We start from the raw sequence: 14,625 nt of genomic DNA on the forward strand, positions 1-14,625 counted from the left end.
ATGCCCATTTAATTCTGCATTGTGCAGAGATATGGTTCTGCATGGGCCCGTATTTATCAAAGAACTTAATTTTTTTGAAATTGACGTATCTAAGTCAAAAACATAACTTGGTATTCATCAAACAACTTAAGAAAAACTTAAGTAAGTCCGAGAAAAAAACTTACGTCAGTGGTCGTTGAGGAAGTATTTAAATTTTCATATAATTTAATTAAACATCCAGTGGAACTCTTCTTTTTTTTGAAAAAAAAGGTAGAAATACATTATATTGGGGTGTGGGGGGAATTAATTAAATAAATAAAAATAAGATACGGTAATGTGCATAAAAACTAATTTTATTATTAAATTTAGAAATGTTTTCATTAATTATATTTTTCCTTCTAATAACAGCAATATTTTTTGAAATACAAATAGTGTTAATTTAATTAATTAAAAAAAAAGTATCAAAACAACAGATCTATGTATAAAGTAGATAGATAACACTTCCACTGAATAAAATATTTAATTAATGTAGTAAAGGCACACAACAAAGCACTTATACATTGTTATATATAAAAGCTGCAATACATACCTTATTGTAATTTATGAATCCATAAATGAAATCAATGTTTTAATTTTACTATTAACGTAAACACCGAACCGAAGTATATTTCGAATTTCCCTCCGAGTGACACCGAACACAACAATCATCATGGCTGCCAAACTACAGCTGATCACATGACGTAGACTGAGTATAGTCTGTTTCACAAGTAAATCATTGCCTTGAATATACTGAATGAAAACATATATACAGTTAATAATAGGCATGCTTAGTTTTCATAAATTTTCAAATTGTTGTTTTTCTTCTCTTTTTTGTTTTTGTTTGTTTGTTTATTGTTGTTTGTTCTGTTTATATATATATATGACATATATCTATAATATTTCAATGGGTTTTTTTCAATGTTTCAACATAGGTAGATCATAAATGAAAAAATAAATGTGTTTACAAATCTAAATTTACCATACCTTCTTCTCCCCACCCTCCTTGTCACTACCATAAAAAAAAACCCGACTATCGTGACTCAGATTGCTGAATTTCCCTATCCGTAAGCTGTCCGTAGAATGGTCGAATATGTAGACACACATGAGGAGACGCGTAAATGGAATCTACTCGAAATTAGTTGCTTAGAAAGTGATTTTCATGTATTATGCCTTAAAGATTAAGGAAAATTCAGAAATTATTTGACGTGAATTTCAGATTGTTTTACATTATGATGCAGTGTTGTTATATAAATAAAGACGCTATCGAAATATTTGCTGTGGACGCGGACACTTTTTGTGTGTGTTCATTTATGCGGTTACCCATATGGTTTTGCAGTTATCAGTACCAGTTGTGTGTTTTCGGAACCGTTTCCGTATTTACCACCAGTGTTTCTGCCAGAAAGAAATTTGTGGGTATGGCGCTATGTTATTGAATGCAACCACAGTCAACAAGGGCTATGGGGGGCGTCCTCCACAATGAAAATGGGTTACATTTAGGGTTAGGCTTAAGAAAAACATACAATAATGATAAGAGTCATTAATTTTGTCAAAATGTTAACTTTAAAAAAAAAAAATTGGGTATGGCGCCATATCCATTTTACCTTCTGGCAGAAACCCTGACCACTACATGACCCGGTCCAAAAAAATGCAATGATAGTGTGCATTATGTGCAACGTTGAAGTGGCTTAGCTTGGACTTTTAAGATAGTAGTTTTAAGAAATAATTAACTAATGTATTAGTGCTAACCAAATATTCCTCATGGGGCTCATCTCGGCCTGTATATAGTCAGTCCTTGGTTTTTGAAAATTATAGGCGAGTGGAAAATCGACATCTCAATATCCTAAGGTGAGTGAAAAAATCATTCTCCAAAATAAATAAAATAGGCAGAGTAGCTCTGATAGGATTTTGACTGGTACGTCTACAATATTGTCTATTAAACCAGTATTTACCGATTTGTTCAACAAAGAGAAATACCAGTTTAACTACTCCATGGAAGCCACTGCGCTGTTTTTCACACTCGTCAGATTGAAATTACGTGTGCTATACGAGTGTTATCGCACCCGCGCACCTTAAAAAGCAAGGTCTGTATATAGTTTTAAAGTTCCTGTAGTTAGCATATATGTTTTATTATTATTTTATGTATTGATTTGACAAATGTGGATTGACACAGTTTCTGCGGTGCTCCGAAGACGATAGCTGAGGAATCTACAACCAACCAACCAATAATGGTTACCGTTGATTACTTCATGGTATATTAACAACTCAAATAAACAACATAGTCATGCTTTGTTGCTAGTTGACACTACAATGGAGAAATTAAATAACGATGAACATGCGTAGTACTAGTAGTAGTAGCTTTTTTTCTTTTTTGTGTTTGCTAATGGGATGGTTTTCGATAGGTCGAGGATATTCATTATGTCGAGAATATTCGTTCTGCTACAAACATTTAATTTTCTAAATATCTACATTGAAATTAAATATAAAATGTCTGCTTTTTGTTAGTTTTAAAACCGTTTAATTTTTAGTCATAATATAGTTACATGAATTGTAGTTTAGCTATAGTCCTTCCCACAGGAAGCGCTGTTTTCTTACTATGGCATTTGTACTACAAGTTATTTATTTCTAAGCAAATTATTTAATTGCACACACAAGTAGGTTTTTGTTGTTATTTCCAAAACAGTTTTACTTTTCTTCTTACGTCAAATCAAACTGAAATTATTTACAAAATTCATTGTTCATGGAGGCTGGGAAGGACTATAGAAATGTATGCCCAGTTGTCATGTCGCAAGTTATACCTTGTCATAAGGCATGCGTGCCGTTTTGTTACACTCAAATGCATCAAACATATATGGATTTGACTGGGATTTTGTACGAGTTAAATGGGTAAGTTTGTGGTATTAGTATTACAAATGTTTTAACTGTAAGTGGTAAGTTTTTTTATGTAAACTTTACCCCCAATTTATTTTGGTAAAACAATATTGAAAATATGACAGTCACCGCTACGCTATTTCATATAAACAGAAAATAGTCTATGCATAAACAACAACAGTTGTTACATTTTACCGTGAAATTTAAGTTGCATACTCACTTTTCCAAAAATATAATGTAAACAATACCAAACTGGCATCATTTTAGTTTTTTCTGGTTGATAAATATGACTTAAGCCTTAAGGTTTTTTTTATGGAACTTAAGTCATAATAGTAAAAACTTTAGTATTTTTAGCTGACTTAAGTTATTTTATGACTTGATAAATATGGGCCCTGATCATGTATTACGGTTTGTCGTTCAGATTACCTTGGATGTTCCATTAATTGTCTTAAAACTTGTATCCGAAAAGAAGATTTAACCTATGCAGTTTGATGGTAATTTGTAAAGAATGTTTTTAAAATTTAAACTGATATCTCCCCCCCCCCCCCCCCCAATGTTATTTGAGATGGTATGGGTTTAAAACTTAATGTTTTTATATGAATTGTATTTTTATTCATTATGAAGTTACCTGCCAAATCATTGGTTCCCTTTTGACACAAGCGAAACAATAGCCTCAAAATTAATAGTTCTGCCTCAGTAAAATGTAGTAGTGTGTATGTTTAATTTAAATATGATTAATTTATACCATAACATTGAATAAAATTTATTTGTCAAAAAGAAGATTTACTAGATAATTATGACGTATCCAGTCCATTCCAATAAGCCAATGGCTTCCAGATTTAAAAAAATACATGCTGTGTTTGCAATACGTTTTGAGGTTTATTTTTAGAAAGACCCAGTCCAAAACCACAGTAGCTGAGTTGAGCACACGGTTGAAAATTAACAGTCGCACGGTCGACATGTTTATTAGCTAAGGGATACTAAGAATTTTACAAAGGTAGTCTGTTGGGCGACCATCGATTTTAGGGTCTGTCGAGTATGGTACCAGTTAAAAAAGAAAGACACTGAAACTGAATTGAATGTGACAAAATGTCTGTGTTGGCGCGAACTACAGAAGCAAATGACATAGAACATGCTCTATATTTTGACAATACCACTCGGCTTCTGTGGCTTAGGGCCGGGTCTTTCTGAAAATAGAGCTCAAAATGTATTGAAGACATTGCATATATTTTTTTAATCTGGAAGTCGTCGGCTTATTGGAATGGACTGGATACGCCATAATTATCTAGTAGAGCTAGTATTTGACAATTGTTATTCAATGATATAGTAAAAGGAATCACATTTAATTAGCTTACATTATTCTAGGACAAAATCAAAATCTTATCTTCTAATTTTAACTAACATTAACAACAGCACATGATGCACACAGATAAAAATAGCAATGGCATTTTCCATTACTACAGGGCTTATTTCAAAGGTCAATTAATTGATTGTCGTCATATATACTACTCAAAACAAGTTAAGGGTCAGTAGTTTATTGTACTGTACATTTATAGACCCAGTGATTTTCCGTGATCGCGGAAAACGGACGGAATTCCCATTGTGAAATGGAATTAAGATTTTCCACGAAGTTAAAAAAATTAATACCATTTTACTATTGCCACACACTGTAAAACTGACGATTGGCCCGTGTGCAGTACTATTGGCAAACACGTAGTGTCGTATTTACCGGTGCTACATTCAGCCAGATCGAGCGGAAAAACGTAAACCAAATGGCCACGTTGGGAACTAAATACTTCGCAAACGTTAGCAAAACGTTTGCTGGCTGAACTTGGGACTGGTTCACTGCTTAGTCTGTTGCGCCTGCGCAGACGGGACAGAGTTTTTTTTTTCTTTCTTCAGGAATAAGTTTAGTCAGCGGTTTGTCGCTAACGTTTGTCATGGAAGACTGATTTTTACGTTTTGTTAACACTAAGCCACGTTGAATAAAACTGCACTCAATTGTTGGACAAATATGCTTTATGTAGTTGTTATAACTATAACCTTTGCTCTGATTTTTCACTACTAATATGAAGGCCTATACTTTGATTTAACAACAAATAGCGATGTATGTCGACACCAGTCAATTTTCGGAGCCTGGATTTAGTTTCGTACAAAGTAAATAAAACAGACCCAATGGTATTTTTTTTTTATATGATATGTTTGACAAAAGGTACTTTTAATTTTTTTTCATCTTTTAAAACTTAAAAATTTAATATTTTGTCAAGAATTATGAAAAAGTAAAAAGTAAACAGCATTGTCTACCTGTTATGTTAATTTGTGTTATTTAAATTGTTAATTAGGCCTACACGTTGTATTCTGAAACGGAAATGAAACGGAATTTACAAAAACATGAAACGGAAAATAGTTCTTTTTAAAACGGAAAACCACTGGGTCTACATTTACTATTACAGAATACAAATGTTGTGTATGCATGAATCAAGAAAAAAATTTTTTTTAAAAGATGGTGCAGTATTTGATAGAACTCGTTAACAATGAACAGGTTGGAAAAAAAAAGTCACAGAAGTGAGGTCAATTTCAGTAATAAGTAAAACCACCTCTTGCTCGAAGACATTCAGTACAACGACGTCACATGCTGCTGACCAACCTCTGGAAGAAGGTGTGTGGGATTGCTTGCCATTCTGCTTGGAGGTTCTGCCAATTCTTGGAGATTGTTAACAGTGGCATAATTGTCATGTAGTCATCTTCCCAACTCATCCCAAGCCTCCTCTATTGGTGACAAGTCAGGGGAATATGCCGGCCAATCCATACGTATGACCCCTTGCTGCTGTAAGAACTCCGTTGCCACCCTGGCTGTATGCGGCCGCGCATTGTCATCCTGTAGGACGGAGTTTGGGCCTATGGTTCCAAGTGCAGGGATTACCAAAGGACGAAGAATTTCACCTCTGTATCGAACACCAGTCAGATTTCCCATCACAACGTAAAGGGGAGTCCTATGGTGAAAAGAAATCCCTCCCCAGATCATTACACTACCACTGTGACATTGTTGAACGTTGAAGTCGGCGATGATGACGTGTACACCACTCGCGACGGATGGCTCGATGGCATGGCAGAAGGGGTGGGCGAACTGCTTGTCATCAACTGCGCAAGTTTTGTTCTCTTAGACGGTTGCAAATGGTTTGATCTGACACTTGGGTACCAGTAGCAGTTTGAAGATTATCTCGTACCGATCTTATCGATTTGTTGTTGATCTTGGCCGGCCAGAAGGGGGATGTGTTTGTAGAGAATTTGTGGCTGCCATAACCGCCCAATGACACTTTGGCTAACATTACGTCTTTGTGCAACATTTCTTTACGAATGTCCATCTTGAAGCCAGGCGAGAGCCCTACCCCTATCTTCTAATGTCACAGGCATACCGATTTTTAAACTTGTACCAAGCTAACGTGTTAACTGTATGTCAATTTAAAACTATACACGTGCAACAACATTTGCACGTGTTTCATGTTCAGTAAAATTAACCTTCTATACAAAGAGAATAGCTTCATGTAAGACCATTGGTGCCAAAAATATTAGCATCGAATAGTGTTTGTGGCATTGGTTTATTAGTCACAGGCACATAATAATTTAACAGTGAAAATATTGTCACTTTCATTACGATGATTATTATAAAATACAGTTGCAGATGTAAGATACATGTATATACTGACCCTTAACTTGTTTTGAGTAGTATATATTGTTTTAAAGAAAGAAAGAAATGTTTTTATTTAACGACGCACTCAACACATTTTATTTACGGTTATATGGCGTCAGACATGGTTAAGACCACTGTCGCCACTTCATGGGCTACTCTATTCGATTAGCAGCAAGGGATCTTTTATATGCACCATCCCACAGACAGGATAGTACATACCACTGTCTTTGTTACACCAGTTGTGGAGCACTGGCTGGAACGAGAAATAGCCCAGTGGGTTCACCAACAGGGATCGATCCTAGACTGACCGCGAATCAAGCGAACACTTTACCACTGGGCTACGTCCCGCCCCTGCATGACAGATCATATCTAAAGTGACACAAAAACTTAAATAATGATGTAACCGTCCAAATATTACTGTAATAAACAATAAGTATGTTTTTATGCTTTGTAATAGGATATGATATATCATATATTTTTGTAAAATGTTTTGTTTGTTTTTCTGTCACAGATTTTGTTTTTTTTAGCCACCCAGACTAGTTTACATGTATATACTAAAACACGTGCAGTTCTACCGTTACTCTCTTTTTACTGCATTATTTATTGTTTTGCTTCAGAGACGATGCAAGTCAAGCTGCATACCTTGGCTGTTCTAGCATTTTCTCTTCACCCCTGTATTAAAATGAGATTTAATATGTATAATTTAATGCAGGGCTTCTAGAATCTTTTTAAAAATCACTAGCAATAGGATCATTGATTAAAAAATTTACTAACCACGATTACATATTCACTAGCCCTACTTTAGTTTAGTTATACAATTTTACTAAATAATAGTAATAATCAGATATGTCACCTAAAGGAGACGGAGCTTAAAAAACACTAACACTGGAGGTTGGGGGTGGGGTCAGGGTCAGGATATTCATATTTACAAAATAAGACTTAATTGCACCATTTGACAATTTTGTTGTTCACTATAGCCATCGGGCATGGCAGTAGTAGTTATTTACTAGCCCGACATTGAATATCACTAGCCATGGGAGTGGGGCTACCATAATCTAGAAGCCCTGTTTAATGGTAATTTGTAAAGAAACATTTTTATTTATACTGGATTTCTTTTCATAAGAATTTTAACTTTATTCATATGAAGTTACATGTGAGTTCATCAGTTTCCTTCTGAAGCAAAGAACATTCTAGGTTTGGAATTTGGCTGTGCATGCAGTTGAATCTGAATGTGAAAATTTAGGGTTAGTTGAATTTGAGAAGGGCCAGTAAGATTTTTTTTTCAACTGGCCCTGCTGGCGACCATGGTTTACATGTTAATTTTCAATCCTGTATGCACTGTCAAAATATATTCTGTCTTCTTTTGTCAGGTCTTTAGTGTGTGCCAGCACAGACGCGGCAGGGCATAAAATTTGGCACAGATGATTTTGTCGTTCGTCTGTCGGTTCAGAAAAATCTTTAAAACATATTTTCACTGTTTCAGTCCTTGCCTTTTGAAAAACAAAGGCGAGTGAAAAATCGCACACCTCAAAACGCTTAAGTGAGTGAAAAATCGCACTCATCAAAATGCTATGGTGAGTGAAAACCAAGCATTTACTAATTTATGAAGTAATTGGTACATGTAAATGCAGACATATGTTCAAAAATGAACCAATAAACCAATAATGTTTTCTTCTAATTTTATGTTGTTTGGTTCATTAGTGTAGTCTGACTTCTTTTCCCTTTCAGGAATGGAGTTATAGTTTATTAAAAAGTTTCAGTAGTAGTACTATAGAAGTGTAATTATGACATGTATACACTGATGCAGACCATTTGATTTTTTAATGACAATATGTACTGTTCACATAATTTTATGCACACAGTTATATATATACCTATTCAGTGTTAGATGGTTTGATGAACGTGCAGCTAAACATATATAGGAATCAACTTGTCTTGAATTTCATTATTATGTACAACAAACATGATTAGGATAGTTGGAATGGAAAAAAACACTGGTTCTGAGGAGGTGGTGGTTCGTGAATATGACCCAAGCATCTCAGGTGTGCACTACTGATTCATATTATTAAAACATTTTTTTTTAAATAACTAGTAAAACGTAGGCCTACAATTACTTAATTGATAGTGTTAGTTGGGACATTGACATTCACATGGCATTTTTAATTCAACAATTACGCAACCAGTCTCCCTCCCTCAACATTTTGTAACACGTCATTTTACCTACTGCTACAAGTTACGAACGGCTCTGACTGCATTACGTCATTGATCTAGAAGAGCCCCAATATTGTTTATAACAAAATATACAAACTCTGAAAAAATCTGTCATTACAAAGGATTTTATTCCAAACGTGGGATGCCATAATAAATACATATAATAAAAAAAACCATAATTTTAGACACCATCATCATTGCCTAATAAGTTATCAAGTAGACCAGCGTGTGCGTGCAGAATTCCAATAGTCAAAATAATCTGACCCCGATAGCTCTGATTGGTCAATATGCAGAGTACTGCGCATCAAATCATGTTCCAGTGACATGGTCTGTGACTTTCTTACAAACGAAACAAAAATTAAATAATCGGAATTGACCATCGATTACTGTTACTATAGTGTGTACATATATACATATCTAAATAACATATGCATATTCATTAACCTCTGTCTCAAATACAAATATTCAAATGAAGTTTTATTTGAATTTTTTTTAAAGATAAAAAAGAGAAAATAAAATTACACGATTGCCATTTTTGGGACTTAACGTAAGCTTTGTAGGCTAACAGTTATTAACTAATCGAGACAATTTTACTGACTTCACTGATTTCCGTAACGAGTTCATTTGTGTAGGTTACAGAAGCCACTGTTTAATTCAATCCCTTTTCTCTTTTTGTCATAACTATATGAACAGTATAAATGAGTTATCCTTATCAGACGTTGTGACCTATTACCTTACAAAAGTGGACTGTTTCTAACTAATAATAAATTAAATAGGCAAAGATATTTTGATTGGATTGGTACGTCTTCGAAGATGTCTATTAAACCTGTGTTTTCCGATTTGTATAGTGCAGATAAGTACCAGCCATATATTAAAATCTTGCATGGATGCTACTGTTCTCGTAACATTTTTTTCTGGTATTATTAAATGGATCTTTCTATCAGCTACAAAAGGTAAATAGTGGCAATCAGTATATAAAATTATTTTACGTGTGCTGTTTGTTATTGCACCCGTGCACCTTAAAAGGCAAGGTCTGCTGTTTTTGGAGATAAAAAAATAAGCCTACATTGCGTGAGAAAGATACAATGTATCCGTTTAAAATCATCATCCTAGTTGATACAAAGTTGGCACCACAGTGATAAAAAGTTTAGTAACATAGTTGTATGTTCTCTGTGATCATTTGGCTTCGTGCACAAAATCATATGCTGTTTGGAAATTAAAGGGACTGTCCTGAATTTCAGCCATAGCAAGAGTTCCCCCCTCCACCAACAAAATAAACATATATTCTACTTTTTCTTTATCTTTTAAACAATATCTTATCTTAAACATGTTTTAAATGTAAAACACTATACGCATAAAAACATTTGGGATTTCCTATGACTTAATTATTTCATCATTTGTTTGTCTGTTATGTACAACCAATATCAACATAAAATGACTGATCGTTCGTGCAAAAGCTGTAATCACTCATCAACAAATCCAAACATACTGGTATTGAATAATATCATCAATGTTTTGGAAAACTGCAGTTGGAAATCCCTGACCTAGATGCATGTCATATGTCCTTGATGGTAATGTTCTAAACCTGCTTTTTTTCTATCGTTCAACATGTCTACCTATTTCCTTCACGACCACTGTCTACTTTTGTCATAAAATGCTATTTGTGTTAGCATGCCACCGACATATTTACAATTTATGGAAGTTTGATGAAATTCTCAAAGTCCTGACGTCACGATATTTAGGGTTATAGATGGGTGTCATGAAAATCTCTCTCACTGCTATTCCAAGAAAATCGGAATAAGTCGGCCAATTACGGAGAATCCATGGAGTTCGACACTAAGTATTGTATAGGTTCTTTTGGACTGAATCGGATCTATTAATAGCAAACACGATGGCATTCTGCCGACTGTACGTAATGTCGGATAAAATGAAAGCTAAAATTAAATATTAACTTTGTCACTGTCAAAGCATTCTAATACATAGTCTCATCTGGCTCACGTGAAGGTACACCTGTGCAGCTACATGTAAGTTACATTAATTTAGTTCAAAACCCATTTTGCCTGTCACAAGAGCATGTATCATGTATTATGAACATTGTAATTTCCAACGAATCGAAACTGATGTTAATAAATTTTGATTAAACTATATCAAGGTTTTAAAAATGTTTGACAAATATCATCTATAGATCAATATTATAATTGTTTAAGCCTAAATTGAAATTAGTTAAATATTGGGGGGGGGGGGGGGGGGGGGGGAATCTTCCCAGAAAAGGTCAAAAAATATTTTGATACTGGTTGATTTTCATGGGTTGGTTGGGTTAGGACAACCAAACCAAATTTAAATTTTCACCTGGTAGATTTTAAAGGCATACTGTCACAGATTTAAAAACCTTATTTCTCTAAAAATGGATAATAAATGAAAATTACATTAATATTTGGAAACCAAATCTAGCTATCGCATCACCTTAAAGGTAGGGTCAACTCAAACAAGAGCCTTATGTGTTGGAAAGATGCATACCCGGACCACCAACACATACCGACACTTTAGCAAATGAAAAACGTGTAATTTTAGAGTTAATAAAAAACCATGTTTATTCCTGCTAACTGGGGGCAGCCATTTTGTTTCGTTTTTGTTACGTCTGTTGGGATAGCTTGGGGCGAAGTGACGTCAGCTCCTGACCATCTCCTGTATGTACAGTGTAAACAAAAGCAGTAATTTTCGACAAGGCGCTTCTCTTTGATCAACCTGACTTGTAAAACAGCATAAATGACGTAATAATATAATAAACTATTAAACTAAATATATTTCAAGTTGCATTAACGGAACAAAATGGGGTTATAGTATTTTTCTCTGTTAAATAATCCAAAGGAAAAATGTACACTATTAGGCCTATTGATATGCTACATTTGGAGCAAAAACAACAACCCACGATACCCAGGTGATAATTTTCTTTTCTTTGAGACTACGTAATTGGTCAGTTCTGTGGTTTTAGATGGAAAAGTCTACTTAATCAATAGTTTTACAGAACTATTTACAGTAATAAACCATGTCCATTACCATTTTAGGGGCGACAGGTAATATTCCACAATACCGGTATGTATTTTTGTGTCTAGACAGCGTCAATTAATTGGCTCGTCTGGTTACCAATCAAATACACACCTGCCAATCAAGAATCACAGGTAGAAGCAACTAACAGCATAGACCAATTAACTAAGAAAACACTCCGTGTATCATTTCAGTACGTAGGTTAATGCATGGACAAAACATTGTTAATTATTTCGACTTACTGCTGGCTTACTGGGATGTGTATTATTACAGAACATTGCAATGTATGACTATCATCCAGCAAAAACCAGGTAGATTGTGTTTCTCTAGTTCTAAGGCTCATTTCTGACGGACCGGCCTCGGTGGTGTCGTGGTAGGCCATCGGTCTACAGGCTGGTAGGTACTGGGTTCGGATCCCAGTTAAGGCATGGGATTTTTAATCCAGATACCGACTCCAAACCCTGAATGAGGGCACCGCAAGGCTCAATGGGTAGGTATAAACCACTTGCACCGACCAGTGATCCATAACTGGTTCAACAAAGGCCATGGTTTGTGCTGTCCTGCCTGTGGGAAGTGCAAATAAAAGATCCCTTGCTGCTAATCGGAAGATTAGCCCATGTAGTGGCGACAGCGGGTTTCCTCTCAAAATCTGTGTGGTCCTTAACCATATGTTTGACGCCATATAACCGTAAATAAAATGTGTTAATTGCGTCGTTAAATAAAACATTTCTTTCATTCCTGACGTTACGCGTTAAGTATTACGTAACCATCAGCTCGCCAGAGGGCGTACTCACTGAGATGGTACAAAATGGCTGTGCCCGTTATATATAATAGCCGTCACATTTAACCGTTTTATTAATTAACTATACGATACTGTGCATTATATATCGTTGAATATGCATACCAGGCCAAATGCCTTAAAGGGACACACCCTAGTTACGGCTATTTGTTAACCATTACGGCGTTGTTTTTCGCTATTAAACCCCATTTTTCACAAATAAAATTGCACTTTACTTACATTTTATTATTTAGAATACACATTTCCATTCACCTGAAGTGCTTTTTGGTAATCCTGATGTTTGTAAAACCACGAAATGCATTTTTTGTATTTTTTCACAAGACGTGTTGTCGAGAAAAAACTATTAAGCAAGCGAGGTCCAATCTATTTTTAGAGGGGATATTTCCATTTCAATGTCAGACGCTGGTATATCACGTGACCGTTATCATTTTGGTTCGGTTTGTTTTCTCGTGCACGGTTCGCGCAATCAACATCCGATTTGTTGTTGTTCATTTGTGAGATTTTTCTTCACAGTTCGTGAACATTTTCAGTAACAATAAAGTTCAGACAAGTAAGTGTCTCAATACAAAACGTTACAAACTCTTAAAACCAATAATTTTGCTAAGTCTTACGATATCTGGAGAGGGGATACAACCAGGACAGAACAGTTGGAACATGTCCAGGAGAGGTGAAACGAACGCACCCCAAGTCTGTGAAATTTGTGGTGACGTAGGCATTGTTGTGCTTCGAGCGACATCTACCGGTGACATCAGAACACTAACTTTCAAAATTATTTCAAGCAATTGGGACATGGGGATTCCCATGGTATTGATCGATATAAAACCTGCTTTTTCACTCCATTTGATAAAAACATGATCTAAGTATGTAACAGGTTTGTAGATTAACCAAATTATAATTTATTTTCGCTGGATGGAACTAGGGTGTGCGGTTTTAATTGTCCCTTCCTTTAACTGAACCACGATGGAGTGGAATCCATGTCAAGCCTGTTGACAATAATAGTTTTTGAATTTGTATTTTATCGGAAATAAGCCCAGCGGGCCAAGACAACTCATTGTGAGCTTAGCATGGGGTGGGCTTATTCCCAGACAAGGGGCCAGTTTTGTTGAAAAAAAATAAATAATAATAATAATAATAATTAAATGAACTAGGAAGAAAACAAAAAACGTTCAGTAGCACATCTATTAATTAGTGTTTCATTTGTTATTAATAAATAATAATTGTTTCTTAATTTTTTATTTTTTTTTACTAGTATCTAATTATCAGAAACACACCTATTACTTACCAGTGCTGTTTATTTACATCCAAAATTTAATGCCCAGAAGACTTAAAACAACAGCAATTAACAACAAACTCAATTCTCGGAACCGAACATACGGGTACTTCGGTCCTATCCGCCATTGTTTATCACGTGACGCGGTGAAGCTTCTCCTTAGTTACGTATGGTTTGATAGTGAATTTAGTCAATTTCAGTCGATCATTTACATCAGTTAACAGCGAAGATGCCTAAAACATGTTGTGCAGTTGACTGCATAAACCATAACTTGATGTTTAAAAAAATATCGTTTTACAAATTTCGAAAAGAAGAGACCAGACGCCATTTCTGGGTAGAGGCACTAAAACGTGACAAACCTGATGCACACAGTGTCGGACACATTAACAGAATGCGACTAGGTTGCTTGTCAACAATAACCAACGTTAATAGCAACGAAAATGGTTAATGCATGTGCATTGATAACATTTCCACATTATACTGTAAATAAAATACACAATTCCATCTACTTTTATGAAGAAAAAAAAAACCCCGGATGCACCCAGTTCTTGAATAAAGAGTATACTCTTTTTATCATCAAATTTGTGTGGTCTTCATTTTTCATTTAATCTAATTTTAGAGTTCAATCAAGCCATTCTCTATACTTGTATTTATTTTGCCATCTTCGGCTACTACATCTATTTATTTATTTTTATTTTAAAAATAAAAAGTATATGCAGTTAA

General features: G+C 34.9%; 1 protein-coding gene across 2 annotated transcripts in view; it reads left to right on the forward strand.

The window, feature by feature from the left end:
* Positions 1 to 14,625, forward strand: part of LOC121380502 (potassium voltage-gated channel subfamily A member 2-like) — a 48,509-nt gene that overhangs the window by 3,896 nt on the left and 29,988 nt on the right. The window lies entirely within an intron of this gene.

Source organism: Gigantopelta aegis, chromosome 9 (genome assembly GCF_016097555.1).
Source record: "Gigantopelta aegis isolate Gae_Host chromosome 9, Gae_host_genome, whole genome shotgun sequence".
Lineage (NCBI taxonomy): Eukaryota > Metazoa > Mollusca > Gastropoda > Neomphalida > Peltospiridae > Gigantopelta > Gigantopelta aegis.